This window comes from Protopterus annectens, chromosome 16.part0 (genome assembly GCF_019279795.1).
Source record: "Protopterus annectens isolate FY-2018-M chromosome 16.part0, PAN1.0, whole genome shotgun sequence".
Taxonomy (NCBI): domain Eukaryota; kingdom Metazoa; phylum Chordata; order Ceratodontiformes; family Protopteridae; genus Protopterus; species Protopterus annectens.
In genome coordinates, this window is record NC_056750.1 from 253,726,284 (window position 1) to 253,753,156 (window position 26,873).

A 26,873-nucleotide genomic window follows, 5' to 3' on the forward strand; every position below is an offset into this window, starting at 1 on the left:
AAGGGCTAAATATTATAAGGGAGATAAAAGAACTGAAGACTGGGGACGGGATCTTTATAAAAGGGAAAGAGCAAATTACATTGAAATAAATGGAATCAGTGGGAACAATACACAATGAATAATGTTCAGGAGGAGGAGTGAGATTTAAGGGAAGGCAGGAAGTGAGCAATGTATGTATTTCTGATGTGAATAATAATTATTAAAATAAGATGATGTATAATGCATGGAAAATGTTAATATAGTTTGCTTTCTTTTCTGTTAACGTATGTGTGCTTATGTCTTAAGTGATGATTTAATAAAGGTTTTTAAAAACAAAAAAGGACAGTTCATTTTTTACAAACGTTCCCAGGTCCCTAATGACTGCGTCTATTTTGAGGGTGGTATCATTTATGTTGTAGGTGTATGGGTTCTCTTGTTTCCCAAAGGACATTATACTACATTTCTTGGCATTTAACTTTAGGATATGTTCCTGGCAGCATTGTTTTTATATGTGCTAGCTCTCTTGAAGGATCCAGGAGTGCGCTGGAGAGTCAATGACAGCTCCAAGTTTGCAAATACCACAGTCCCTTGACATCAGCTTTGAAATCAGACAAGTACATACTGAACACAGGTGGCCCCAGTACCAATCTATGTGGGTCCTTGCTTGTAACCAGCCTTTTAGATGACATCATTCCATATACATTGATAGAATGGGTTCTCTTAGTAATCCAATTTGCTATCTAATGAGATACATACGGGATAACATTTAGTTTTATTAATCTGTCAATAATGCCTGAATTGTTGGATGTATAAAAGGCTTTTGCCAGTTCAAGGTAAGTAGTGTGCACTGAATTGCCTCCACTGAATCCCATAATGACATTTTCAAAGAAGTATACTAAGTTTAGCAAGCAGGACCTACCTATCACAAACCCAGACTGGTTCAGGTTCCATTACTGTAGGTGGACAATGCTGTTGTTTTCAAGTTCCATAATGGTGTGCTCCACTGCCTTTAAATTAAGGCTTGCAAGACTTATTAGTCTGTAGTTGCCAGAATGAACAGTGGATTTACCCTTGTGGATTGCAATGACCACAGTTGCTCTCCACACCTCAGGGATGTAGCCAGATGAGAGGCACTGGTCAAACAAATTTATCAGACAGTCAGACAGCCTTTGTCACTGACTGGAAGGCAGTGCTCTTTGCCTTGGAGGCTTCCATTAGGACCAGATCAGATGTGATGTGTTGGGGGGGGGGGGTGTGTGCACATGACGGTGTGTCTGGGAGAGTTTGGGGGAGACAGGAAATCAAAGTTCAAACTATACTTATCTGCTAGTATGTTGGCAACATTCTCAGAAGTTTGTGTATGTTCTAGTACTGGGTTTACTTCAGTTGGTTGAGGACTAAATTGTAAAAACAGACATGGTTGAGACCACATGACCAACAATTTATTTCATCAATCAACTTAAACACCAGCAAACCAAACAAAACAAAGTTATTACAGGGGAGAAAACCTCCCCACACCCCCGACTAATTATAGTTCAACTTTGAGAGTGCACTACAGTGGGGAAAAGGGCGCATTTTCCAATCCCCACTGTACCACAACCTCAGTCAAAACCCTCAACAAACTAAACTGTTGACTATGTGGTCTTAACCATGTCAGTTTTGACAATTTAGTCTGTCGACCAGCTGAAGTATACCTGTATTAGTATGTATCACTTCAGTGTAATACTGCACATCATTTCTAAGATTTTTAGTATAGCTGAAAAAGGTTTTATGGTTGTCCTTTACAGTAGTAGCAACAATTAAGTTTGTACTTATCCATGGAAGATTTGATTTTGTGTCCAAGTTCCTGGTTTAGCCTCTTATGTGCACTTGGACCTTGAGGTATTCAGTTTATTCTTCAGGATAACAAATTTCTTTTGGCTTAGCCTACATTTCAGAGGCCTTTGTAGCTTAGGAAGAGATTTTTTTGAGTATCTCAGCATAGAAAGGCTTGTTTGCTGATTTGGGGCTTGCTTCCATGCGGTAGATTTCTTGGGGGTACTGGCAACAAGTTTGGATGAGAAGCTGGCCTCCAGATATGGTAAGTGTTTATGTCACTTGCATTGTGACAGCAGTAAATGCTCATCAGTAAGCATGATGCAGTCATTACACTGTTTCTTAGTGCCAAGTGCTAATAGACTGGTAACAGATGGTGCTAGAGATTGTGATGTCATGGTTACCAGGCACTGGACCTGTCTTTGCCTCCTCTGGACTCAACTCAACCCACATCCAGGGCCACTGAGGAAAGTGAGGATGATTCTGCAGAATCATACTGATTCCAAGGCATGTCCTTTAACTACTACCATCCCTGCAGCAGCCTAGAGAGCTCTCTAACAGCTGCCTACAGGAGGTGCATGCTTGCTTCCACTTACGTGCAACCTCCTGACCAAGGAGTTTGAAGCAGGAACTGTCTAGCACCTCAGTAAAGTTACAAAATAGGTACCAGAAGATTAGACAGTATAGTACAGGTATAATCACAACAGCACAGTATCACAAGTAATAAAGTATAATAAAAAAAATCAAAACAGTAGGATACTCAAGTGCAATGACAACTCAGCAATCTGGCTTGGCTGCTACAACACAGTAAATGCACAAGTATAATAGAGATATAACCACAGCAGCAGGTTACCACAAGTTCAGATTATATAGTAAGTTTAGATGATATAAACTTAGGTTGATTATATACAAGTACCACAAGTTTAAATTGCAAATGTGCACAACAAGGGATTGCATTACACCTCTCTCACTTGGGCTTTTGTGTATTGGAAATAATATTTTCTGTTCCACAGAGGCTTTTTCAGGCAAAGTCAGTCTCCTATAATTATCAACCTAGAAGATTTGAATTGGGCCTATATTAACATGGCACTGCTCTATGATAGATGTATCCCATTTTGATTCCATAATAGATGGAATGATGCAGGGAGTTGTATAAGGGGCAACTGTCATCTCCTGCAGGTGTTACTTCAAGTCCAGTTCCTTGTGTGACTTTCTGCATTAAGGAAGTTTCTTGCCCGTCTTCTCTTGAAGCTTCGTTTTGAAGACATACAAGGTAAAGAAGACAATGAGGACTTCTAGGACCACACTGCTGACATCCTATGAAGTCACTGGTCCTTGGTTGCAGAGGTGAGTCAGTAAACATCAGAATGTGCGACACCATCGCTGGTGATGGTGATAGAATTAGAAACATTCAGAAGCTTCAAGAAGAGCTTGAGTAAACTAAGCAGAGCCACTGTGACTCAAATTGGGACAATTCATTACAGAAATGGCAAAGACTGAAACTTGAGGGCCGATAACTGATATCTGAGGGGTCATATGGCGGTGAATGATTGAAGTCTTCAGGATATGAACCAAACGAACAGCAGTTCTAATTTCAGACAGTTTTATATTGCTGGGAAACAGTATCTGATAGTATCTCTTTAGATTTCTTCTGGCAGGAATATTTGCCAGCTTCTTCTCCAAAGTTATTTACCACTTTGGTTGATTCTCTCCTAGAAAGGCAAGGGAGACATAAGTTCTGTTTAGCAAGGGCAAACATTCTCTGCCTGGGCACGTCACAGCACTCTTTTTTTATTGTCTTCTAGAACTCAGCAAAGCTCTTCTTAATACAAACAGGTTCCTTTCTACTACAGGTAGCAGATACAGCTAAGCAGAATGCTCATTGTTATTTAATATATATTTTTTCTCAGATATCAAAGCATTCCTCTATCTGGATAGCAAAATACGTTGATGATATCAAATTTGGACACGTTATAACATAATAATGGTATATAGAAGAATTTGATCTGTACTTGAGTAAAATAGCTTTTTTGCTTAAATTATAACGGGTTAAATATTAATAAAGACAAATGTGGAGTTCTTTATTTTAGCAAGCCTAGTATGGGTGTCGAGGTGAAATTAAGAACCACACTTTTATTGAATTTGTCAAAATATAAGGATTTAGGCATTAGAATTTGTAATTTTAAATTTAGATCACATTTTCAAGAAGTTAAAAAAAGCGCTCAAAGTTGTAGCATTAATTTTTAAAAACTGTTTCAATGAATACAGAATTATTTTAAAAAATGATTTATTGCACGTCTGTCCTAATTTTGGAAGGAACACAGAGGAAATTTACAAAAAGAGAATTTCTGGGTTGAAAAATCTTCAACATCAAGCTAGACTGGAAGTTTTAGGTCTTTTTTCAATAAGGTATAGGTTTATGTGAGGAAAGTATCTAGCTTATCGGGCATTATGGAACGAGGAGATCCAATTATCACTAAATATTGAGCTTATAGATTCTATTCAAATTACTAGGGGTTGTAACTATTCATTTAAAACTGGAAGATGTAGAACTGTTGCTAGAGAAAAGTCTCTATCACATTCTAGTGTATGTATATGGATTACATTTTCTCTATTTATTAGACAGACTTTCTCTATTTACGAGACAGTCTGAATCATTATATCTATTAAAAAAATCTTTATAACTGCGTTGATACTAAGGTTTATACATTTATATTGTAGTCTGCATTTTCACTGGCATTTTTCCCACACTACTTAAACTATTAAAATGGAACACTGACTACATTTAGAGAAAGCAGCACGCTTAACTTTTTTTAAGGTGACAACCTATTTACACTATTATATTCATAAGTTTGGGATGCAACCATTATTTATACCACTCTTTACATATTTTAGTCACTTCTACTATTCCAGCTGATGAATGCCTCCATATTACGCTACTGTCAACCCCCCCCCCCCAACAGCTTGAACCTGTTAGTTTGATGCGTAGTAGATGGCCTAGAAACCCTTGATAGGTCATCAATATTGTGGTAGGTTAACCAAGCTTAGTGATTTACACAAAAACTAAACAGTTGAAGTGAGGGGGGCACACCAAGAAAGTTTGGTGCTACTGTCTTGTTCCTTGTGAAGCCACAGGGGGAAGCATGATCAGTTACCAGCATGAACTCTCTACCAAATAAATAGTACATAATGGAAGGTAGAGTCCATTTTATTGCTAAATAATCTTTCCTAATTGTGGAGTATTTTATCTCAGCCTTGTTTAATTTACGTAGTCTGGGGATGCCAGTACTGGCTCTGAACATAGTTTCTCTCTGTCTCTCTTTTAGATTATTAAAAACAATATCATCTTCTACCATTCCACTAATTTTAGAGTCATCTTGCCCTTTGTTAGGTAAGTTAACTTGCTGGCTATAGTTGCGAAGTGAGGCACAACTATCCTGTAGTATCTGAAAAACTCTAGGAATACCCTTATTGTTTGTTAGTACTAAGAATGGGCCACTATCTTGCAGCTTCCAGCTTTTCCTTCTGGGGTCTTATCCTCCTTTGACCTACCACTTGTCCCAAGTACCACAGTTCAGCCACATCCATTTTACTTTTTAAAGTGCTAACAGCTTGGCCTCTCTTTTAACACATCTGGGAGAGCCAGCACTTTATCCAAATGGGAATGTCATCCTTCAGAGCAAATGACAGCCATCTTCCAGATAAACAGCAGCATACTCACTATGCAATTTTAAAACCCAATCCACGGGTCACTGAAATGTTGTAGGGGCACTATGTAAACTAAAGGGGAGAATGGTACACTGAAACAAGCCATCAGTGATGAAAAGAGATATCTTCTCTCTGGCTTCAGTTGATAATGGAATTTGCCAAAAGTAATGTGTCAAATCTAGCATAGACAAGAATATTGCCTTTCCTATTCTCTGTTTTAATGCATCTATCCTAGGGAAGAAGCAACGATTAATGTTAGAGATGTTGCTCAACCTCTGGAAGCCATTTCAGAAACAGATGATTCCATCAGGTTTTGGGACTAGTACCAGGAGAGGGAAACTGTTCCATTCACTTTTATACTCCTACAGTATATTTTATGATTTTGCTATTCAATAAGGTTTTAAACTGACCTTCTCTACTGGACTAGTTTCATATGGTCATTTTTTTTTTTTTTTTTTTTTGCCGGGTAGTTCTGAAAACACATCCTTATTCCTTAGCAGAAACTCATTTATTTCCTGTTTTTGTGGCTTGGATAGCATATCATTTGAATTTCAGGCAAAAAAGTCAGTTCTCATTCTTTGCCAGATCTGCCAATCTCTGTTGTTTAACTGACAAAGTTTGTAATTACTTCAATGGTTTGAAAATGTTGATATGGTACATCTGTTCTGGTCATCTCTTACCTGTCTAATTCTGTAGTTTACCTCATTTATTCCAAATGGACCCTGCCATCTAGCCAAAAACTTGTTCTTTACTGAGGGGACCAAAACCAACATCTGGCTCCAGCTTTAAGTTCCCAAGCCCTTGCATTTCTATTAAACATTCTTCGCTGGTTAGCCTGAGCTCTTTCCATGTGCTCCCCTACTGTGGAAAAACAAAAGTAATGTACTTACTATAATGATAGATCTGTGTTGTTTGTTTTCATCCGGTTCAACTTGTGGGTTATTGGATTCAACTCGGATCAGAAAATGGCCATTCCAAACGATTGCAACCGTGCCACTCTGCCTCCTCTACCCATAATACCTTGCTCTCTCCTACCTACCTCAGTTCGAACTTGCCCTTTTCATAAATATCACACATGCAAGATACAGATACTCCGGAACATAAATATACAACCCCAAGTTAGAATGGGAGGTACCTCAACAGCGTGGCTGCCTGTTGCTGTGGTCCCAAAAGTCTATAGGAGGGGGTTATCAGGGAAGGATGTTTGAACCAGACATAAATGGACAACACAGATCTAGTTTTATGGTAAATGCAAAATTTTTGTATCTGATGTTGTCTTTTCTGTCCAGCTTCAACCTGTGGAACAGAGTCCACAGCCACATATCATCCCAGGGAAGACTTTGGACAGAACATTCCATAGAAAGGTGGAACCAAATGAGACCCCAGACCTTGACTACACATCCAGTTTGTAATGGTAAATGTGTGAGTACTAGCTCAAGTAGCAGTAGCACAAATATCATTAAAAGAAGCTCTGGAGGAAAAAGGCTGTAGAAGTAGCCACTGCTCTAGCAGACTGAACTTTAGGTTTCGTCAGCACGGACATCCTTTAACATTATACCCAAAAGAAAAACAATCAGGCAGCCATTTGTATAGGGTTGTTTGACACTGGATTACCCAGTCAGGCCTTAGAAAAAGCAGCAAAAAGTTGTTCTGATTTCCTGAAGGCTTTGGTCTTGTCCAGAAAAAATCTGAGCTGCCTATGAACATCCAGACAATGTAGCAAACATTCCCCTTTATTAATGAAGTTCAGGAAAACATAGGTAAGCGAATGAGCTTATTCAAGGTAAACTTGGAAGTTATCTTAAGAAAAAAGAGGGATCAGTCCTAAGGGAAACCTTATCCTTGTGGAAAATCAAATACAGAGGCACTAAGGATAAAGCCTGCAGCTTTGAAACCCATGCAGCAGACATAGCAGCCACCAAGAAAATGGTCTTCCATGATAGTAATTTTAAGGAGATGGTGGAAGAAGGCTCACATTGAGGGACAGATAAAAAATGAAGCATGAAAGGTAAACCCCAAGGAGGAACAGGATCCTGAATGGGAGGTCATAATAAAAATACCTCTCAGGAGTACCTTAGATAACTTCAGAGCAGCTGCGAGTGTTATCCTTTCCAATATGGAAATTGGAAAGAGCTGCAAGCTGAACCTTATTAGTAGAACAGCTCAACCAAGACTGAGAAAGGTCAGGAAGAAAATCCAGAATAGCACCCAGAGGGATGAAAAAAGATCCACGCCCTTTGAGGAACCATAAGTTGCAAAACATTATCATTTACTTTCAAAAGTCTTCCATATGGAAGATTAATGTGAGAAAAGCCAGATATTGACATCTCTGTTAGACAGCTTGGGATCTCTGGTCATCATGGGAACTGGCAGAACCATGCAGTCAATTTGTGAGTATGAAGACTGGATGAGGAAATCCCCGCTGGGTGAGGAACCAAATACGGTATGGGATCTAGGACCCAATGAAGGTACCAAAGGTGAGATCACAGGAACCAAACTTTTTGGGGCCAGAATGCAGCAATAAGAATCACAGTCATTCTGCAATGAGTGACTTTCTGAAGAAACTTTATTATGACAGGAGTAGGAGAACAGGCATATAGCAGACCTAGGGGCCAAGCATACAGAACAGCATCCATTGGGGACTGTCACATTAAGGAAATCATGGCATAAAAACTGCTGCACTACATGTTGGATAGGGTGGCAAACAGATAGAAGCACGGGGTGTCCCAGTGCTGCATGATCCAGGCTGCTATTTCTAGATTCAGGGAAAACTCGTGAGGAAGACTGCTACTGATGAAACTTTCTGCTAAGAAGTTGGACTTCCCCAGGATGTGCACTGCTATCAGAAACTGCTGAGAGGAGACTGCCCACTGCCACACTCTCATTGCCTCCCGAAGAAGAGGATAAGACTGATTTCCCCTTTGTATGTATAGGTACCAAACCACAGACATATTGTCCATTTAGACCAGGATCACACCCTTGGGGAGAAGGTCCTGAAAGGCCTACAATGTTAGGAAAACCACACTCCTCTCCAAGACACTGATGTGTTGACAGTGGCAGTCAACCAGGTCCCCTAAACATTTTTGTTTCCCCTTTGTAATGCCCCCCACCCCAGAAGGGAAGCAGCAGTGGTGACTGTGGCTGGAGGTTAGGAAAGAACAAAAGGTTATCTGGTGGAGACTAGAGGAGACTCCAACCATCATGTCATCTGAGCCTAACAAAGGTCTGTTATGACAATAGGAAAGTTTGTGGGATGGGTTAAGTAAAACCACTGAGTCTCTAATGTCTACTGCAGAATCCTCATATGATACCCCACCAGGGGCACCAGGATTCTGCCATGTGCCCAAACAGCCTGAAAACAATGGAGGCCTGGAATTTTTGAAAGTGAAGTAGAAGAATCTCCTCTGGATGAAGGGCACTCACTCTGGGTATTGGAACTTATGGTCTCTGAGACACCACATCCAAATGGCATCCTATGAATTCCAACATTTGAACAAACTGTAGACTGAATTTCTCAGAGTTCACAGTGATGCCTAGGGACAGGCACAACTGAATTAAGGAGGCCCCAGCTTTGACCAGTGATACCCTTGTGCAGCTGGTAAGGAGCCAGTCATCCAGGTACAGGAAAACCTCAAAACCCTGCAGCCTGAGGCAAGCTCCTACCACTGTCATGCACTTGGTAAACATCTGGGGGGCACTGGTAAGACCAAAGGGCAGTGTTTGGAATTAATAATGATTGGCTCCCAGCCAAAATGTTCAGATACTTCATGGACCACCTTGCAATCTTTATGTGATGGTAGACATCCTGTCGATCAAGCACATCCAGTCATTCTTCCTCAACAGAGGCAGAATGGACAGCACTGTGACCATCCAGAATGTGGTCTGCTTCACGTAACAGTTCAGTCTGCTCAGATCCAAAAATGGCCAACGGTCCTTGTTTTTCTATGACACCAAAAAGAATCTGGAACAGACCCCGGATGCTTGTTGGTCTGGTGGGACCTCTTGGACAACTCGATTTGTCAGCAGCTTTTGGATCTTGACTGCTGCATCTCTTCTCCTACAGGGTAGTTCACCTGGCAGGGACATGGTATTTTCTCTCGGCAGAAAAAAAATGGAAATGTATAACCTCTTGATATGCCTGTCAGCACCCATACATCTGAGATGATGACTTCCCAAGCTTTTGGGTGGAGGGCCAAGTGACCTCTGCCTGTTTCCAAAGACAGACAGCCAGGCAATCATTCAGGAGCACTGAAAGGGCCTCCCACAGAAAGCACCAAGGAAGAACTACCTCTGCCACATGGCCAGTGTCTGTTCTGGTTGCCCCCCCACCTCGAGGGCACTTTTACCAGGGACATCTTAAAAAGGACTGCTAAGCTTTCTGAAAAAAGAGACACTTGCCCCCCCCCCCCATCTTTTCTGGTTCCTAGAGAAGGACCACTGAGGAGTGTCAAATCACACACTGACACCACAGTACTTCTGTCCTGTTCACTTCTGGTCAATGTGTCCTTGTCCTTTGGGTGGAAAAGAGAGGAACCGTCAAAATGGGCTTTTACAAAGGACACTTTAAAGCAGTCCACAAAGTTACAAAATTGCATTCAAGCATGCTGGCACATGGCAAGGGCTATGCTGGCTGCTCAAGACATGCCATCAGCTGTGTTGGATATAGGGTGCATAGACAGGTTGGAAATAGACTGAATTATTGACAACTGCATCTTCATAGGTCTTTAAATTTTCTGGAGTCTGCTTTGTCTTCACTATCTTGACACTTCAGAGACAATACCAGGCCAAAACCTTGTTAAATGAGCCAAATAATTTAACACCCTCAGTATGAAAGTTGCTGATGCATAAGTGTGCTTCCCTAAACCATCCAGTGCCCTTGACTCCCTCTTTGGGGAATGGACCAAAGAACTTTCCTCTGAAATGTCCATTTTAATGGCTGCTGTCACCACGATGACATCAACAGCAGGAACCCAAAATCTTATCAGGTTTCTAGGAACAGGTTCAAATGCATCCAGTTCCCTGCAAGCCCTCTGGGAGAAGGATTGATAAGTGCATCCTGAGTGGGAGCCACCCAGGACAAGGAAGTATGTGCACTAAAGGTTTCAAACATATTGACTCCTCTAGAGAGGAAGCTTTATTAATTCAGGCCCTGCACTGATGAAAGAGATCCATAAGATCACCATAAGAGGTGAATTCACAAAGTGACTTTGGGGGACCCTGTCCTTCCTCAAAGTCAGTATCCACTGTGAGAGACTCCTCCATGGAATTAAAGTGCTTCCTCTTGCACCAACTCTTACCATGACCCTTCCACATTGGATAATTTGGGAGAGAGGTAGAAGAAGCAGGGGGCCTTGGATGTAGGGCAGGTTTAAGGCCTAGGCTGTCCTGGAGCACCCTGATGTTCACCTGCAGGTAGAGATAAAGATGGGGAGGATTACTGATTGTTGCCAACTACTCCATCTCCAATATGGAGAAAATCCCTTTTACAGAGTTGAAGGCAGAGGCCAATTCTGGATGACCAGAGCAGACACCCCTAGGATCCAAAGAAACCACAGAACTGCGAGACTTCAGAGCCAGAATGACCTGCCCAGTACTGAGAATGGAGCCAAACAGTGGAGTGCCGATGGTCCAAGGGGAAGGGAAGACTGCAGAACCCTAAGAGTCAACCACAATTCACTGGTCCAGAACTTTCTGCTCCGAGGCACATTCATAGGTTCATAGTTTCATACTAGGCTATCTGCCCTAGGGCATTTATAAGCCTAGCCAGAGTGTGTTTGGCTTTCGCACCCATTTTAAATTAATTTTGCTATGCCCTTTTTCGAGGTTAGTATACTGTGCCTCTGTCTAACAGTGACACAGAAGTGATACCCGGGGTAAACCTACGATCTCCCATCCACTCATCAAGATTCCTCTTGAAGAGAGTCAATGAGGGACTCTGCTTAACCTGGACTGGGATTTTATTCCAGAGTGAAGGAAGCCTCCGGGTTATGAATCTGTCCCTCCAGCATGTCCTATTTATTTCAGTGCTGAGGTTCAAGTCTCTCGAGCGCGTAGCTCGATGGGATTTGGATTTTCTGAGGTGCAGCATGTCCATTAATTCCGGGTTGGACATGGCTTTATACGTCAGGCACAGATCGCCTCTGAGCAGGCGGTATGCCACTGAGTAGAGCAGGAGTTTCTTTAACCGGGCAGCATATGGCATCTGTTTGAGCCCTATGATCCTCTTGGTGAGGTACTTTTGGGGTCCTTCCAGTTGCTGCAGGTGTCTGGTAAGGTACATCCCAAAAGGAGCATTGTACTCAATTATGGGCCTGATGAGGGATGAGTAAAGAGGCACGATGACCTCCCCTGATCTAGATGTGAATCCCTTCATGATTAGGTGGGCTATATAAAATGTTTTTCTAACCAATTTGGCCACGTGGTTGTCAAATGAGAGACTGCTATCAACTTGGGTCCCCAGGTCCCTAATTACTTCTTCTGTACTTAATGGATTACCACCTATGTGGTAATTTGTGGGCACTTTGTTTTTGCCAAAGGGGATGACTATACACTTTTTGGCGTTTAGCTTGAGGCCATGGCTCTGGCACCAGTTGTCTGTTTCTATGAGGCCCTTTTGGAGGATGCTTGTGTCGGGCTGGAGAGTCGATTATGGCGCCCAGTTTGCAGTCATCTGCGAACTTAGTCAGCCACAGTCCTTCCGTGTTGGCCTGTACCTCCAAGAAATATATACCGAACAAGAGAGGTCCCAGGACTGAGCCTTGTGGGACGCCACTTGTAACTGGTTTGGAGTCTGACATGGCTCCAGCAATTCTAACCATGTGGGTTCTGTCCTTGAGCCAGTTTGCAGCCCATCTAGTGACATAGGGGTTTATATTTAAGCTGGTGAGCTTATCTATAATGCCCGAGTGGGGTACTGTATCGAAGGCTTTTGTGAGGTCCAGGTAGGCTGTGTGGACCACCTTCCCCTCGTCAATGGCCTTGGTGACTGTTTCAAAGAAATCAACCAGGTTTAAGAGGCAGGATCTGCCCTTAACAAAGCCGAACTGGGTAGGATCCAGTGTCTGTAGGTCCCCAATATCTTTATTTATGAGGTCCATGATGATCCTTTCCATAGCTTTGCAGACCAAGCTAGTCAGGCTTATGGGGCGATAGTTTCCAAGATCCGTTGAGGCACCACCTTTGTGGAGAGGGACCACTGTTGCTGTATGCCACTCTTTGGGTACATATCCTTTAGTAAGGCTGAGATTGAACAGTAGTTTTATGTTTGGGTTTAGCTCTTCTTGGAGTTCATGTAGGATGCAGCCCGAGACACCGTCTGGTCCCATTGGTGCTGTGTTTTTTGCTTTGGAGAGGGCAGCTCTTACCTGAGCATCTGAGATGTCAGGGGGGCAGCACTCTGCTTGGATAAATATTTGTCCTTTTGGTGGGGAGGGGGGGGGGGGGTTTGCGCTGAACCTGTCAGCTAGGATGTTGGCAATGTCTGTGGGTTCGGTGTATTTTTTGTCATTTTGGACTAATTCTGAGCATATCTGGGAATTCCCACCCAGGTTCCTAACATAACTAAAGAAAGCCTTGTGATTATCCTTAGTGTCCTGTGCAATGTTTCTCTCAAAGCTGGCCTTAGACGATTTTATGAGTGCCCGTAGTTTTTTGCTAATACTGATCAGAGATGTCTTCCCTTTTTGGGATTTTGCTCTATCATGTAGTAGCTTCCTCCTTCTATTGTATAGTTTGTTTATGGCTGGGGTCAACCAGACAGGACGTCTGCCTTTGGAGGATTGGGTCTTGGTTTTATTTGGGATTGCATGATCCATGCATTCCTGAAGGTGTTCATAGAATGCATTTATAAAGGATTCTGCGGTCTGGGCCGTATTTTCCACAGGCCCGGGGGCTTTGAAGGATTCCACCTCGGTTTTGAGGAGTGTGAAATTTGCTTTAGAGAAGTTTTCACTGTGGTTTTCAGGGCAAGGGGTGGAGTTGGGATGTGAATATCCAGTGAGATTAGTTTATGGTCTGATCTTACCAGTGAGGGATACACTTCTGGTCTGGAGCATAGAGTCCCCATGTTGGTGATGATCAGGTCCAGTATGTTTTCCCCTCTTGTGGGAGTGGTAACAAGTTGTTCCATAGCATTTGAGTTTATAAATTCTAGGAACCTTTGGGCTAGGGTGTTGGAGCTAGAGTAATGCTCCCAGTCTATGTTTGGGTAGTTGAAGTCGCCCAATATAATGGTGTTTGGAGAGATCTTCATATTTTCCAGTGTTCTCAGGAAGGCCGAGTGGGGTTCCTGGGTTTGGGAGGGTGGTCTGTAGCAGGCTATAAACTGGAAGGCAGTTTTACCCACTGTTAGTTGCACATGGATAGTCTCTGATGCTTCGTGCTGTGCCACCAACCTGGAGGTGTAGGTATCTTTGACGAATATTGATACTCTCCCTCCTTTTGTAGTACGGTCCAAGTTTTGGGGCCGAAAAGCAGAGGAAATACAGAGTATTCTGAAAAATTCAGCTCTGACAACCTCAGAGTTGAGAATGCTAAGGTAGGGTTCAGTGGCAGGAGTGGCCAAGTCATTGGACCTGACCAAGGCGGAAGCAAAACCACCATGTCCACAACCCCTAAGCAGAAGGGCCCAAGGGAGGAAAGACAACTGATGGAACAAACCCTCAGGTACTGCAACCTAGGTGGCAGGGATAAGACCTACCTAAATCTGGGCATGCAAGGAGGGCTGCATCAGTTGCTCCAAGTCCAAAGGTCTAAGACTCCCAACAGAGCAGGCATACTGAACTGAGGAGGCCACTAACGAGGGCTAAAAAGCCTGTCAGACAGCAGATGGATCCAACGATCAGATCTGAATGGGAAAGCCCGGATCTGAGGTGGACTGGGAGATGACTGTGGTGAGAACTCCATTTGGTGATGGGAGAAGAAGGGAACTGGATCCTATTTGCACTTCCCCGTTAACCAAGAAATAGCTCTTTATACTCAAGGGTGGAGCTACAGATTTTCCTGAAACCAGTACAGTTGGAGATCGGCTCCAAGAAGACGGAGTCGACCCAGGTGCTGAAGTAGCCATGGAAGCTGAAGGTTGGTGGATCTTTGGGTCCAGCAAATCAGAAAAAGTGGGAGCTGCTCGCGTGTGATCCCCCTTGTCCTTTGCCAGGGTACTGGGGGTCCTTTGAATTTTCCTTACCCTGACCCCTCTCTCCTTTTTCAAGCCTCTTAGCGGGAGAAGCAGTAGAAGCATTACCTGAGGGCAACAAGCCCTTCAAAACTAGTTTGGGTCAATATTCGTTAATAGCCTGGGTACCAAAATCTGGCACAAATAGAACATTTAGCATCCAATTGGAAGGTGCTGAGACAGTAAACGCATCTATTGTGCACATCTTGTGAAGTTAACTTGTGGCCACATGGCACACACTTTTTGAACCCTTTCTCTTTTTCCAGACCAACTGAGGAGAGATCAACTCATCCAAGCACAAGACTTCCACCAATGCAGTATATAAGATAGTACGAAACCATACAGTACTACATTATGTAACAAGCCTAAGGAATGCACACTGACAAACAGATTTTCTTTCTTTTTTTTTTTTTTTTTTGTGGAAAACCCGGAAGAAAAAAGGGTGAGAATGCCACAAACAAACACATCACACACTCACCTAGCAACCCAAACCTAATCTAAATCCACTGAACCCATAACTCCCATGGTACAGGAAAGAATAAGAGAAGAGAGACCAAACTTTCACCAAAAAAGAAAGGATACTGAAGATCTGATGACAGAGCTCACAATCGTGCTGCAGTCCCTTGAGTGTGTAAACAAGATCTGAGATAGATAGCAGAGCATGGGTATTATGGATAAAGAAGGAGGAGCTCCAAGGGTGAAGTCTTTTGAAATGGCAGGTATGTATTCCTATAGCACCAAATGGAAAAGACAACATCAGATCACAATGTTCTGTCTTTCAAGCTGTTATAGAGCTTTAAAACACTTTTAAATGTTTTTTTTTTCTTACTTCCATGTTTCTACTGCAATATCGAACAGTATCAGAAGGTGTCTGTCATCTAACAGTTCAAAAGGGCTGATCCCTGTTGAGGCTTGTTGCACTTCTCTAGTGGCAAATAGGAGGTATAGTATTAACTGGTAATAGTTTTTGCAATCTTCCCAATTTTCCTACGCATGGACTTCAGTATTCAGTTAATATGCCACATCAATCAATTGATACACTGGGGACACTACACTGAAGTTTTTAGCCACTTGACCCTTACGCACCGGCTCAACTGGTGTACTATTCTGGGCACAAACTGAATATTCTGATCAGTATTTATTTTGGCATTTCCACCCTGAAAAATAATAATGGCAGCTCTCTGACTAGAGATTTAGCATTGGCTTTATGTAATACGTTGGCTTCAGAGTATTAGTTGCATAACACAATACAACCAAAATATATTGAAATCCACTGCTGGATATTTCTACTGGCCCCATAATGTCCAATCCAATACATTCAAGTTGCAGGTATTGGAATTAAAGGATTTTTAAAGCCTGGGCAAGGTCTGTCTTCTGGCACTAGGGGAATCCAGCACAGAAGTCCTCAGTTTCTTTCATTATCTCTGGCTAGGATCGATGCTTTAGTCCTGTACCTTCCTAGGCCCTAGTGCATCACTCAATGCTAATTTCCTTGCTAGGTTTTTTAAAGGCCTGGGCAACAAAAGTGGTTGTACAACTTCTTTTCTTTCATTACTTAATCTGTATAACAAGTCATTTTGTAACTCAAAGTATGGGTGAGAAGTAGGAATATCTGTTTCTTTCCCTACAACCCTGGCTATATTTTTACTTGCCCTGCTCAAAGTGTCGGCTTCGAACTGTGCCTTTTTAAAATGTAGCCAACCTTTCTGAAGGTAAGCATGTCATGAGAAAGAAGGCATTGTCTCCTCACTGTGACCAGAGGCATTGGGGCCTCACTGTCTAACCCTTTTTTATAAAGAGCAACTCCTGCCATATTGTTTCGAATCAGTTGTTGTCTCTGCCTTATTTATTTTTTTCTTGTACTTTTTTTATAAAATGAACATATAGAACCATCCTCCATCTGCTTTCTGGTTTAGCAGGAATATCATTTGGGCGTTGTTCAATGTTATTTTCCCTTAGTATACACCATCTTTTCCTTTTTGTTTTTATTCTACATGGCTGACCCTGTCTCACAGTTAGTGAACATCAACTTCTTCATTTCTTTTCTAAGATACCCTTCCTCTGCAAAGGATTTCTAATTTTACCTTTTTTCCTACTGATAATTGTTGTTTAGAGAATCCCTCTTATTTGAGATTTGTTTTACGCTGACAGAAGTGAGTATATAATCTTTCTCCTTCTAACTACCCTAGAGAAATATGTCATAATATGTATCCCTCTCAATATCTATGTAATGTTTGAATTCTCCATTTGTAGGACTTTCTGTTTTAGCTTGACAAAGTTTCAAATTCAGTTCAAGTGGTACATTTTCTATGCTTATCTTCTTCATTTTTTCAGAATACTCCTCTGGTAAGAATTCCACTCCCTTCATTTCTGCTAATCATGCCAACTCAGTGGCTTGCAACATTTTTTCAGGCTGCTACAACATTTCTCCTTGATCTGCAGCACTTCCAAGCTATAACATTTTAGTTTCTAGGTTCTTTCTTTCTGCTCATTATGTCACAGGTATATTCTGACACATTTCATTAAATGGCTCTTTCTCTCTTTGTACCCCTCCCCCATTTTTCTGCATTTAGAACTTTTTTTTTTAAAAATAGGTTTACTGTTTTAACATACAAGAGAAATATCATAACAATTTTATACAAGTAATTAAAAATAGATATTGATTATAACATTCAACAAAACAACTAAAGTATTTACAAAGACATCCACTACAATCAGATCAATTAATTAAACTAAAACACCATGCTATTGAAATTAGGATTTTTTTAACAAATTTTGTAAATTATCCCATACAATATAATAAGATGTTTTTCTAGTTGTTCTTGACCTAATTGTGTTTATTTCCATATGGCACACTATATTCATAACATTTTTAAATTCATTGAACGAAGGAGGTGTATCTGAAATCCAATTTCTGGTTATTATTTTCCTAGTCACTGCTAGAATAGACCATAACAAGGGAAGCTTAACCTTTTTAACACTTTGAGGTACAGGTGTGTTGAATAATATAAGAGATTTAGAAATAATGAAATTATCTGTAAAAGAGCCTGCAAAAATTCATTAACTGACTTCCAGTATTCTTTCAATTTTATACAGTCATAAAACATATGAGCCCAGTCAGCATTAATTTCTACATTACATCTCTTACATAGATTATCTTTATTATTTATTTTATTCATCATCAAAGGTGTATAAAAATTTCCATGTATAAAGTCTCCAGACAATGGAAGACGTAGTTCTATAGGCAGATTCCAATATATATTGTTTATCTTGTTGATTTGGTGGGTCCCCATTAATAGAAGTGAAATAATTCCAGTATGTATCTACACTGTAAAAAGTTTCTTGTCTGATAATTTTATGTATGTATGAAAGTTTACCTTTATCAGAAACTTTATGTTGTAAATTTAATATCAAGTAATCAATCAGTGTTGGAATAGATTATTTAACTGTTATAGACATTAGATCTATTCTATCAATGAAATGTTGTCTAAAGGTCTGAACCTCTAACCAGCAAGTTTCTCTTAGATCAAATTCTTGTTTTAAGAAATCTAGATTTTTAACTTTATTATCAGATATCAACTGATACCAGTACTTTAGATCATTATCTATAGCTAAATGAGTTCCTTCAGAAGTAGATGACAAAAGCGTACCCTGAGTATACATTATAGGGAATATAACAAAATTCCATTCCCTATACTTAGGGTGCATGAATATAAAGTTACGATAGCTAATAATAATATTTAATGGGTAACAAACCATATGTTTAGGTGTAATAGGTGAAGTACAAAATTCTTTTAGTAACCATAACATGGAGTTATTTACAATCATATTTTTATGTGTTAAGGAGATTTTCATGAAGTGCATACTAATTAGCTCCCAATAATCTTTCCATTTTGCAACATATGACTGATCTATTAATAAAGTAATAACTTTTACAATAGAAGAGATAGTATATAAATTAAAGTCTGGAAAAGAAATACCCCCTTGACACCAGCTATTAGTATGTTTCTTTAATGCAATCCTAGGTCTATTAGGTGCCCATAGGAAATTTAACATTAGTGTATTCAGTTTCTTGATAATTATTTTTGTAGGTGGAAGTATTATTGATTGTATTAAGTATAAAATCTTGGGGAATATTATCATTTTAATAATTGTAAGTCTCTCCTCCATAGTAAAAAACATATTATTCCAGGTATTAAAAAGATTTTGTATATTAAGAAAACAGTATTATAATTATTATATATAACAGATTTAATATCTTTAGATAGTATTATACCTAAATAAGTTATCTGACCTGAATTGGGTACATATTTAGTAAAATCACTAATGAGAATATTTTTTCGTGTATATATAGGTAGTATTTTAGTTTTTTCTTCATTGAATATTAAACCAGAAATACTTTTAAAATTCATCATTTTATCAAATAGAGACTGCATAGAAGAATTAGATCCTGCTGATGTAATTAGAACATCATCTGCAAAAAGTTGAATTTTGGATGTTGTATTTTCATCTATTTCAAAACCCTCTATGTCAGTACTGTTTCTGATCAAATTAGCCCAAGGCTCCATTACTAAAGTGAATAATAGTGGAGAAAGTGGACATCCTTGTTTTGTACCTTTAAGAATGGGTATTTTTGTGAAACATATGTTCCTACCTTAATATAAGCCAACGTTCCTTTGTATAAATGCTCAATTAGATTTACAAATGCATCTGAGAAGTTTGTGCACTTCAGTAAGGTAAACAGATAGTCCCAACTTACTGAATCAAATGCTGAACTTATATCAAGACTAATAAGTGTTAAATCTTTCTTTTTCCTATTTGCAAAATCAATTAATATTAAAGTTCTTCTTATATTATCAAAAGTATTTCTATTTACAATGAAGCCTGTCTGATCTATATCTATAATGCCGGGAATGATTGTCTTCACTCTATCAGCAAAAATACTCATAAACATTTTATAATCAACATTAAGTAATGAGATGGGCCGATATGAAGTACATCTAGTTGGATCTTTATTAGGTTTTAAAATTGGCGAAATAAATGTATATTGCCAAGATGGGGGGGGGTTATTAACTCAGTTTGGGCCAAAATCAAAACCTTATGTATTAATGAATATGTACTTTTAGAAAGGATTTTATATATCTCTGGTATAATACCATCATTACCGGTGCTTTGTTTGATTTAAGCTTATTTATTTGTGTAATAACCTCTGTATATGAAATACTTTTGTCCAATAGTTTAATCTGTTGTTTATTAAGCTTTTTATTCATGTTTGTGGTTATAAACTCCTTTATTTTATCTTTAGGTTCCATGTTAATGTTATTATTGTTAATATTGTGAAAGTGATTTATAAATTCATCTAGTATTTCTGGTAGACTAGAAACATTCTTCTTTTTCCTTAGAGAAAAGATTTCTTTGATATGGTTTTGTTTATTCAACCTTTTTGTTTTATTTTTAAGTCTATGTAAGTATTTGGGGCTTATTGAGTAAGACAAAAACTTGTATTTCTCTAGAGTTATTTTAACTTTATAAGTTAAAATTTCTTTGTATTTCTCATTTAGTTTGTTTATTTCTTCATTGACTTTCTTATCCATAATATTTTCTTTATTATTATGTTTATAAGAGTCTAATTTACTTTGAATATCTAACAATTCCTTATCCCAAGATTTCCTTTTATTATTATACCATCTTATACTTTGTCCATTAGATATGATTTTAAGGCATCCCAAACATAGACAATGGAGACTTTAGGAGTATTATTTATGTCTAGAAAATGTTGTACTTCTGAAAGTATATATTCTTTATAGTCTTTTAGTTGAGTTAAGTATGCTGGTATCCTTTTGATCTGAACATTATGAGTATTTTTTATCATGAATTCAAAAACAATTGAATTATGATCAGATATAGGACATGAAATGATTTTGGAATTAATTAAATCTGTTACCATCTGGTTAGAAATAAAGACCCTATCTATTTTTGAATAAGTTTTGTATCTGTTAGAAAAAATGTGTATGGTAATGATTTTGAATCTATCTGATTATTAATATCATTCAAATGATAAGAATTAGCAAAATCATTTAAATGTTTTGCATTAGATGTAATTCTTCTTTTCCTATAGTGGTAGTATCACTTTCATGTAGTATACAATTAAAGTCACCAGCTAAAATAATATCTCCTATAGAGAATGATATGATCTTATCAAGATGATGTTTCACTGTATTAATACCAATTCCAGGTATCCAATATACATTAATTAAAGTGTAAGTCTTCCCATTAATTTGTATTGTAACCATACAAAACATTCCTTTGTCATCCTGATAAGACTTAATGGTTTTAGGAATGGGCATACTTTTATTCCATAAAATAGCCACTCCTCTTTTTTTCTGAGTGTGCTCTGAACTAACCAATACTGTATATTTGTTTGTGGCTAGTTTATCAATATCTTTTTTCAAGAGATGGGTTTCTTGCAGGAAGACTAAGTTGGCCTTATGTAAATTAATGTATCTTATTAGGCTTGCCCTTTTACACGGATTATTCAATCCATTAATGTTTAAAAAAATTCCTTTTAAAGATGTCATTTGGCATTTTTAAAACTTAAAAATCTTATGATCAAAATAACAACATAAGTAATGTTACATCTCCTCCTTTAGGTGTACCTTTAAATACAGCTGTATTTATTGAATCTCTTATGGGATTTTGTATAGGATTCAATTTTGTTTGTAGTGACAATGAGTATACAAAATATATTGTGGATGTCAAAACTATATACATATAACAATGAACAAGTGAAAATAATGTAAGGATTAAACCTTGCATCCAGCCTGGAGTTAAAAACTCCAACTTAGAGTAGTATTTACCACTCAAGTTAACCCCCTACCCTAAGCAGCAGTACCTCAGCTACCACCTTATCAATTTAATACTGGTTATATTTAACTTAAATTAACAGCTTTCAATTAAATTATCTAGCAAGACAAGACTACACATTTGATAAAACAGCATCATATAAACTAAAATAAACTTTTTTTAAAAAACTATTCATACTACTATATACATCTATGTAATATAATACACTTGTATTCAAATAACATTCAAATAAACTTGATATTAGGAACCAAGAGGAGAGAGAGAAATAAAAGACGTGAAAGAGGGAGAGAGAGTGAAAGAAAGAGAGAAGAAAAAAAAAAAGGGAAGGCATATTTACATATTAATTTATTCAAAGTATGTAAAAATAAGTTCTAACATTCATTTAAATCAAAAACTTTGGCTAATATGGTTCAGACATTACATATATTAAGATACATCTATTTTCTGTCATGTAAATGCAGTCAACAGCTTCCAGAAAAAAAACCTTGAATTGCTTGTATATGAGCATTTTACTCATACTCATTATTGTCAATAGAATAAAATTTTATATTTATAGAAGTTGTTATAAATCATACTGCATAGTTATGCAAATTCTCAGAAACACTTGCATTATTGTAAAAAAAATCTGTATTTTGTATGTCTATACTACTGCTTTAAAATATATCACAAGACAATTTCTTCCAGAATAGAGTTATAAAGTTATTTATGATTGTCAATCAGATGAATTAAATGAGTTATAGTAATGTATATGTTTGGAACATAAGTTTTGAACACAGATTAGTATGCTGCAGTCAAGTAGATTTTCAAAAACACTTGAATAAATGTTTCATTTTCTATGCCTTCTAAAATAGGACATTTACTTACTACAAGAAACTGCATCATTTAAAATCATTATAACTGACATATTTTATGAATTATAACATAGATATTTAAGTAATTATATAAAATAACTCACATTTAAATGTCAAAGAGTTCATTTTCCTTCACATAGTCGCATTTGCATCAGTTCTACTTCCTGGTAGAGTGTTCTTCCTGAATCTGTGATGTGTCAGTGTGATATCTGGGTCAAAGGTCAGATTGACTGCTTTCAGCTTCTCTGTGAGAATTCTGAGAGTTGAAGCTTTTGAAACAGCATGAGGACACTGTTCATGAAGTAGCCCACATCCCAGATTGTCTCCCTTAACATTTTGGCGGGAAACTTGTTAAAAACTAGAGACAAACATTCATTTAGCAGTGTAAATGCATCTAAACATGACAAAACCTTCGCAATGTATTTTACAGGTTATTACAGCCTCTATGTAAGTGAAATTAAGCCCAAAGTTATTAATAGGTAATAAAACTCAATATTATTGTCCCAACTCAATTTTATGCAAATCTTATTATTTACTGTGTCTATATGATCAAAAGCATTTCTATATATTAATATGAGAAAAAAAATAAAGAAAAGAAAAAGAGAGTAGAAAATAAAAGAGTGTAAGGCAGAAATAAAAAAAATGTAAGAGAAAGCTATAAGAAGTATATACAATGGAATATTACTTACTGTTTATATTAATAGAGTTAAAAATAAAACATATTATTTACTATTATTTAGTTCTAATTATTATTAGTTAAAGCATGACATATTATTTACAAACAAGCATAAGCAGTATAATCAAGAAAGTATAATTAGGAATAGCATTTGAAGAACATATAAACTTTTTACAAGGAATAAATATCTTATTATTCTATTTATCATATTTTCATTACTCTTCTCTCCCTGCCCTCCCCCACCCTTTACCCACTACATAATCTAAATAGAATGTCATTGTTTAAACAAAGAAAAGAAGAAAAGGAGAAAAAAATGTATCAAATTACTGACCTTACTTCTCTTTTTCAGAAAGAGAAACAAATTGAATAATAGCTTGTTATTAGTTCCTCAGATATTTTGACTGGTTATGAAACAAAACATTTCTTTGCACACAGAGAATAACTTTGATTAAATCTTTTTCAGAACATTTGTGGCTTTCTGGAAATGCAGGAACTATATTTAAAAAGATTAATAATTAAGTAAAATGATGAGAGAAAAAAAGAAAAAAACATAGAACAAATCATTTGTTCTTTAGTCTCTTCTTCTTCTCAGAAGTCTTCCACGAAGTTTCAGTTGCCAGTCTCTTTAATGAAGGACTAGCCCATTCCATTTCCTCTATTTTATCCAAAATCTTTTTTTTTTGATAAACAGTAAAGCAGAGTCTAAGTCATCAAAAATTTTAGGACCATCAGGAAGGAAGATTTTTAGCTTGGCAGGAAACAGAAGGTATGTTTTAAACTGTGCTTTTTTAAGCTCCCTTATTAGTGGCAGAAAAACTTTTCTTTTAGCTATTACCAAGGGAGAATAGTCATTGTCAAAACGCACAGTTGTCTCATTAAACTTAACAGGAGCTTTAGCCCAAGCAGATTTAAGAACCATCTCTTTATCAAAGATGATAGAAATCTAACTATAACTGATCTAGGATAGTTTTTGTTAGAGTTAGTATTAGCTATAGATCTATGTGCTCTTTCGATACCAAAAGAGAATGCTTCTGGTAAGTCTAAAGTTTTAGGGAGCCATGTTGTTAAAAAAGAAGTAATATTGTTACCTTCAATATTTTCTGGCAGTCCAAAAATCCTAATGTTATTGCGCCTAGATCTATTTTCCAAGTCATCCAGCTTTGTTTGTAAATGTGTATTTTGTTTCAGCAGAAACTCAATGTTGATTTCCTCTTCTTGGATTCTATTTTCCATGTCATGCACAGCTTCTTCTATGCCTGTCATCTGGATCTTCTGTTGTTGCAGGTCTATATGTAACAACTCTATTTGTTTTGTAGTTTTTTTCTATGAAGGTATCAATTTTAGTATCCATTTTATCCATCTTAGCAGTAAGTTGCTGGATTATAGTTATCAGAGACTGAAGTTCTTTCTTGATGCTGGAGTCTTGAGAATTTGTCTTACTGGAACTCATTTCAGACTGATAAACTGACAGGAAAATTTCCAATGTGATTTCTGACAGGAATAGTGTTAAAATTTCCTTTCTTTTTTAGATATAGTTCAAGAACTATATAAAACAAACATATTTAGAAAGAAAATTACTTCAAAAATTAATTTTTTAAGTAATTAATTCCTGTCAGTGTAATGAAATTGGTGGAGCTGAAGAAATCTGCTGCTATCCTGTGTTCATCCTTGGCCACGCCCCGCATTTAGAACTTTCTGACAGCATTCCTTATTCACTGTCAACTTCATACATTCTACAGAATGACTCTTGTGGTTGCCCCTGGATCAGCTGAAGATTTAGACTCATTTACCTGCTGGCTTTTCTAACACTGATATGATGCTCTACCAAAACAAATGCCTTCTTCCCACTGCTTCTACAAATATTTAAAGTGTTAGAACATCTTTCCTTAATAACATGGCACATGTTAAGCTAGGAAAAACAGCAAATGGATGGACTATCGTTTCAAACCCAGTTTGCCCTTCTGTCTGAGAAGTGGGATACTGTATTTTTTTATTCCCATGAACATACCACTTCTACTGCCTTGTTAGTAACATATTGCTTCTTAGACACATACTGAGCTATTATAAGTATTACCATCCTGCTTGAATTTAACAGTCCTTGCAGGTCTCTGCACTTAATTTGGCAACTGTACACTAAACAGAATGCAGTTTCAGCTATTCAAGAGACATACCATCACTAGTAGCATGATTTCCAGAAGTTACAGTTTATCAGGTTGATCACTATTACCATGAATAGTACAGCATCAAGCCATGTGATCCCTTTCCTATATTTAAAAAAGAACATGTCTACAACGGTTACTTCTTGTTTACCAACATCTGACAGTTTTTTTCTAGACTGTTCAGATTTATACATGATTTCATGGCATACAGTCTTTCTACTAGTAATACAAAATGTTGAAATCTTTACAATTAGACTGACACACCCTTTCTTAAAGCAGTAGGTAAACACGTTTCTAAATTTGTCAGTTGATATGATTTCTTTCTTATTATGCTGACCCTCTAGATTTAACCATAAATTAAACATATAGTTTAAGTTACTTAATTATGACCTTATTTTGTTATGATAAAAAGTTCAGCTATGAAATGTTTGAGCTTGTGTCTTCAAAGAACAACAGCTGTAACAAATACAGCCTTTTGCAGTTTAAATCTAATATGTGACATCAACAAAACCTACTGGAGAGACAGGTTTGTCTCCCAAAGGCTATCCCATTTCTGGAATAGACTCCCCATACACATCAAACAAAGTACGTTGCTGAACCTCTTCAAGCGCAACCTTGATGAGTGGAAGGGCAACCACAAATTTGTCCCAGGGGTTCCACCTGTATACCTCATTGATAGGGGTGACAGGTGTTGATTGAGGTTTTTCTTTTGGGGATAAACTCTTGGCTTGGCTTGAAAGGGCCCCCAAGCCATTAGCCTACTAATCTCCTATGAACCTATGATCAGAGTTCTGGTAATCAGTTCCTTTCATGTCCATGAAAATTCTTAAGTGCTTCTCCAGTTAATTTGGTTCTGGTTTAATCAGCTAAAATCCATCCCTTCTGGTATGTATACTGCTCAAAGATGACAAAATACTTTTTCAGGTCCTCCTCCTGGGTCGGTAGTTTTAATGGTGTCATTCTCCTTGGGATAGTCATCATCCTGGTTGTGATGACCATCACTTTGGCTGCAGATCCTAAGGTCTGTAGTAACTGCTTTGCTGTGGTCATCCAGACACATGGATCCAAACCCAGTACACTATAAAACACTATCTTTCTCTTTCTCTCTCTCAGGGGAAATTACACTCATGTTTTTAGCAATTGGTCTTAGATCTTTAGCAACAATAACTGGTGTCAAAATGTCACCACTCTCCATCAGTGTGGAGAAGTAATGCATCTGAGACCACCAGTCTTTATAACGACAGTGAAGGTCATTATATATAAGAACAGATAAAACAGGCTCTTCCAAACAAAAATACCTTTAATTCAGTCTTTTATTGATAGAAACAGTCTGTGATAATAACTCTCTGTATTCCTTCTGGCAGGAATATTTTCCAGCTTCCTCTCTAAGGTTTTTCACTTTGTTTGCTATCTCTCTTAGAGCCACTGCACAGGACACCAAGTTCCCTCTAACAAGTGCAAGCAATCTTTGTCTGGGCTTGTTCCAGCCCTCTTTTTACATTCTCCAAGTGCTCATTCAGCAAACCTGTTCTTCCTAGTACAGGCAGGTTCCCCTCTACTATTAAAATAACAGATACAACTGAATAAAATATGGAATACATTTACAGAAAACTGCACTCTAAACATTTTAGGTCACAATCATCGTTTAC

The 26,873-nt window shown here is 38.0% G+C and overlaps 1 protein-coding gene across 1 annotated transcript in view; it reads right to left on the bottom strand.

Annotated features, from left to right (window-relative positions):
• The window catches only part of GMPR2 (guanosine monophosphate reductase 2), a 415,612-nt gene that overhangs the window by 47,931 nt on the left and 340,808 nt on the right, over positions 1-26,873 (bottom strand). The window lies entirely within an intron of this gene.